This window comes from Perca fluviatilis, chromosome 12 (genome assembly GCF_010015445.1).
Source record: "Perca fluviatilis chromosome 12, GENO_Pfluv_1.0, whole genome shotgun sequence".
Lineage (NCBI taxonomy): Eukaryota > Metazoa > Chordata > Actinopteri > Perciformes > Percidae > Perca > Perca fluviatilis.
In genome coordinates, this window is record NC_053123.1 from 21,642,187 (window position 1) to 21,648,186 (window position 6,000).

Consider the following 6,000-nt stretch of genomic DNA (forward strand, 5'->3'; position numbering starts at 1 on the left):
AGTAAGACTGAGACTAAGTATGACTTTCCACTAGGGGTTTAGTGAAGACCTAAAAATCTAGAAAACATCACCAGTATCTTGTGAAAAGAGGGCTGAGATTTCAGATTGTACAGACTTTTTGAAAATGTTTTACAAACACTTCATTACTGATTACCATAATAACCACTACATATACATGTTTCCTTGTTGAGTCAGTTGTTTTCAGGTGTGACATTGGATGTGTTAAACGGGTAAGGGGGCCTGCTGAGGCAGCATATGTTTGGGACACAGATCTTTGTGCTTTGCCACTCATGTTATGTTATGTTATGTTATGTTATGTTATGTTATGTTATGTTATGTTATGTTATGTTATATGTTATGTTATGTTATGTTATGTTATGTTATATGTTATGTTATGTTATGTTATATGTTATGTTATGTTATGTTATGTTATGTGTTATGTGTTATGTTATGTTGTTATATGTTATGTTATGTTATGTTATGTTATGTTATATGTTATGTTATGTTATGTTATGTTATGTTATGTTATGTTATGTTATGTGTTATGTGTTATGTTATGTTGTTATATGTTATGTTATGTTATATGTTATGTTATGTTGTGTTATGTTATGTTGTGTTATGTTATGTTATGTTATGATATGTTATGTTATGTTATGTGATGTTATGTTATATGTTATGTTGTGTTATGTTATGTTATATGTTATGTTGTGTTATGTTATGTTATGTTATGTTATGATATGTTATGTTATGTGATGTTATGTTATGTTATGTGATGTTATGTTATGTATGATGCAAGCAATGAGGAGTGAACCTATTAGGAAACTGTGGGATCTGAATTTAGATGTAAAAATGATTAAGTTCTTAAAAAGCGTCAGAAACAGCAGCAGTGTTAAGACAAGCTGTTTTATTTAAGTTGCAGTAACATCTGTTAAATTATTATTCTCTTTTTCTTTTTGTAATGTCTTTTGTGCTTTTAAAAAGTGGACATTTTGAATAATACTTTAGATAGTAAATACACGAAGAACCTCTGTGCATTAGCAGCGAATGAACAGTGAAACATGAGGTAAGAAGTTCAGATCAGTCTGATAAAATCCTAGGAGCGACTATTTCATTTTGAAAGCCCAAATAAAATGTATGCATAAATATAAAATAAATACATTGCATCAAGGACTGGTGAATTCAAAAGCAGGTGTGCTTTTTTTCTTGCAAATTCACATTGATTATACATTTTATCTTACCAGCAGCAGTAGCAATTTATTTAAAATAAAGAAGAGAACCAAGCCTAAGAACAGCATGTTAGTTAGCAGTAGTGTAGCAGTAAGTATAGACAATTATACACTGCAAAGCCACTTCTTTTTCACTGGGCATTTATGTACTACCCAAATGCATCAGTGGTTCTGATACATAAATATACCATGGTAATGCCATTTACATTTTCAGGCTACCTCTGGATTTTGGTTTGGTAGTTTTAAGTTTTTAAGGTATGTGCATGTTCATTATTAATATAAGGGCAATTGGGAAAGTCATGGTGGGTTTCATGTCCGTACTAACGAGGGAACAGGTGGGTCAAACCATCTATGAGCATATAGTGTTCCCAGGCTTTTCTCCGGTTATTTTCTCCTTCTTTTAATTACATGTTTTGCACTCTGACCTGTGTTTTTTTTATTGTTTTTTATATTTTTAAACATACAGAACATACAAACACAATTGAACAAGAATAACAACCCTCTCCCACCCTCTGCAGTCTCGAGGAAAGAAAACAAACAAATAACAAAAAACAGGAATCAGGAATCACACCTTGCCTAGTCACTTTCCTCTAATTCTTGTGATGCTGAGGTCACCAGGACTGATACCTGCGCTGCTGCGTTTTTCCATAGGTCTATAGTCGATGACTTGGCTTTGTTGATCCTTGCTGTAGAGAGCTCCAGCATAACTATGTCCAGAAAATACGCCAACCACTGTTTTATACAAAGTGAGTGGGGTTGGGAGCCAGCACTGAGCTGTCATTTTTCTTGGTCACGGTTGATCCAGCTAGCCAAACTTTCTTCTGTCTCCCAAGCAGGTAATTTAGAGTCGTCATTAAGTAACAAAACAATCGGGTCAGTAGGAATATGACATCTTATCACACTCCCAGACCATGTGCAGGAAAGTTCCAGTTTGTTCAGGTTGGCAGAACGTGCAATAGGGAGTAGGAATGGCTTTAGAGACGTATCTCTTCTGAGGAGTCCAATATGTCCTATGGTATATGTTGAAGTGGATCTGCTGGTGATTTGGATTTTTGGAACAGTGGGAAATGTCCCAAACTGTCTCCCAATTAATTAAGTTCCCCTCCGGGCTCAGCTCTCGCTCCCATTTCTTTAGTATTGGGAGTTCTCCTACGGATACTTATTAAACGTATTAATTTTGCATAAATCCTGGACACTAATCCTCTCACCGGAGAATCAACAAGCCATTTAATGATTGGGTGCATCTCAAGACTGTTCCCCCATGGTACTCCATAACATTTTAGGGCTGATCTTAAGCGAAGATAAAGGAAGAAGGATGTCCTAGGAATCTCAAAGCTAGCTCTCAGGTTTTCAACACTTAACATACCTTCATCATTGAATAGCTGGTCTAGAGTATAAATACCTCTTTCACTCCACTGGTTATAAACAAAAGGTTTGTTACCAGACATTAAGTGTATGTTATGCCAAATTAGGGTGTTTAAATGCCACTTATTGGTGTAGTGTAGTTGCTTCTCGACCTGTTTAAAGTTGGTCCATGTGTTGGTGATAGAGCCATAAGCTAGCATACACTTTTTTTAGTCACACACCTGTAAAGGCGAGGTCTTCCAGTCTTAGAGACTACTGCCTTTCTGAAGAAGTGGAGTGATGAAGCCCTATGACTAACTGTAGGGAGAGGTGCCCAGGGTTTGGGAATCAATGGATGTCAGTGTTCAACAAGCTGTTTCAGCATTGGTCTGTAGACAAGAAAACCTACAGAAAGACCCTGCATGTATATGTGTGTGTGTGTGTGTGTGTGTGTGTGTGTGTGTGTGTGTGTGTGTGTGTGTGTGTGTGTGTGTGTGTGTGTGTGTGTGTGTGTGTGTGTGTGTGTGTGTGTGTTTGTGGCTATGGTATTAACACGTGACTGAGGTTAGGAAGCTGAAGGGGCACACACCCTATGCACACACTATGGGGTGTCCAAATGGGTCATTATTTCACATCCTAGGAAGAAATTGGTTGCCCTGCTTTAACTGCTTTAGTGGCAAAGTAAGCCACAGTGGCACTCTTGATGTCCATATATACCTGTGATTACATATGACAATTTGGATTTCACTACAATATAATTTCATTACAATACTTGAGAATTTGATATCCCCAAACCCAAAAGATCTGCATCTATGGAGACATCTCTCCACACTACAGCGCATAGCGTAGTATGGCAAGGGATGGCCTCCTCGTTTTGCATCTGTTTCTATCTCATCTGTTGATGTGAAGAGATGCGGATTAACACTGAAAGCCCGGAGAGGCGGAGCGCGTCACGGCGCATCGCCAGGCTAAAAGAGGAGCGTTCTGGCAAATTTAACCCAAATAAATTACACCTTGAGGTGGAAGAGGAGTGAGTGTAGGGTGCAACGTAAAAAGGAATATGTTGCAGCGGTGTGTGTGTGTGTGTGGCTGTTGTATTAACACGTGACTAAGGTTAGGAAGCTGAAGGGGCACACACCCTATGCACACACTATGGGGGGTCCAAATGGGTCATTATTTCACCTCCTAGGAAGACTAGGAAGAAATTGGTTGCCCTGCTTTAAACATCTCTTTTTTAAGTGGCAGAGTAAGCCACAGTGGCACTCTTGATGTCCAGATATACCTGTGATTCCTTAGGACAATTTGGATTTCACTACAATATAATTTAATTACAATACTTGAGAATTTGACATCCCTGCTGTTCTTTTATTCCTTACACTCATGCCATTTTAAAGGTTGATTCATTCTCATTACGTTTTCTAGTATTGTAGAAGTTAGAGGTACACACAGAGAGGAAACTTATGATGTTGGCTTGAGATAGATTCCTCTTACAGGCTAGATTAGATTACTATAAATGATTACACATCACACACAGAGTAACATAGAGCAGTAAAGCTGCAGTGTTCACAAATAAGTAGGGTGAGCACTCTTCCTTTTAAATAAATAACAGTCCACTTACACAAACACAAATGTTTTTCTGATTCTGCCATACTTGTATGTTTCCAAGGTTTCTGGTATCAGTGATTATAATAACTTAATTTAACTCAATAATCAATCTGAGCCATCATCATTTCTCAACACACATTTTTCAAAGAAGTCAAAGGCATTTATGTTCTACAATGTCCACCAAGTTGAGTTTTCTGGAATTTTGAATCAGGTGAATTATCTGTTGACTAAAGTGATCAAAAATGTGTCTTTTTCTGCCCATGGTAAAAAATAAAATAAAAAAAAAATCACATATGTTAACATTTGTACTGAATTTTCAAAAACATTTTGCCTGCAACAATTATTAATGGGATATTACTTTTACTTTTAAAGTCAGTAATTTCATGTAACAATTTGCATGTTTGAACTAAAGGGCTGCAGTAACTGAAAAAGTGTCTCGGGATTCTAAATAATTCACTGATCATGGGTCTGTTGTTCACAAAGCCTACCAAAACTCTACTTTTATATTTTTACAGAGAATGTAAAAATTGAACAAGTGGAAGGCTTAAGTGTGAGGTTTTCAAATGTAATACAATTTCATTCACATGTTCCTGGCAAAAGTAATGATACATAATAATTTATCTTACCAGTGCAAATGGATGTGATTATTCTTTCTATTCTTTTTTCTTTTTTTTAATCAAGCCATTGGCCTGAGTCATAGCTTTTAGTAGTGATTTATGAATGAAGGGGCATAACCCCTACAGAGTTCAAGTGACGTCAAAGTTGGTACATGTAGAGTATGTAGCCCCTTAAGGCAGGGGCACTGTTGTTTAGGAAAGAAAATGTGGAGCAATTACCGGTTGTGTGATTTGATATCAAGTTTTCAGAGCTTAAATATACAAATTATTTTGTTGAAATTATGAATTAATTATCAATTCTGATTTAGAAATGCAAAAAAAACTATAGTTAGCATCCCTTTTAAGATCATGGACAGTTGTGTATTCTTTTCTCGCCTTTATAAAACATTTGCCTAACATAATATTGTTGGCTGTTTTCATTACATGCTTGACAAAACTACATTTGCTGAGATGTAATTTAGCCACTTTAAGCTGATATTGACATTTTTAAATATCAAGAACAGTTTTCAGTTTGCATGATGGTGACTTTACAATACACCAGAAAGAAAGTTGAGGTTTCTCTGAATTTTATGATATATAACACGGGATAATGACTGAAAGAATTACCCCTAACCCTAACCCTAATTCCACATACCTGACGAATTGGTTGATTTGTCAACCAGGATTTAAACTGTGGTATAAATGCTGTATTCCAAAGCATTATAAATGATTTCTTAGCTATTATATTCAATACTGAACTGCTACAATATTTTTTAAATTACATTCTGCTCATTTTGGATCTGGACTGAATTCCATGTCATACATGTCAAAGTAGTACTGGAATACCTCTGACCAGAGATATTTTGGGACAAAACCAAAACTGGTAGTGATCCCTCACAAGACCTGCAACTTGATATTGTCTCACTGGTTGATATCATTCTTCCCCCCACCTGAATCCTCTGAAACCTGCAGCTGTTGATTGAATCTACACTTTGCAGATTAACTTTGATCACAAATGCAAAACTCAGTCCCCTCGCATGCTATAAAGGGCAGAGCACTGTGCAAAATAAAATGTGTCAGACTGTAACAACTGCTAGACCCAACCAGCATAGTACGACTTATTTATTTTGGCAAGGTCCAGACCACACAGACACATTTATTAAGAATTATCAGAACCGGCCTGAATTAAACACATACAGTCCACTTGGCATATGATCTACACGTGCATT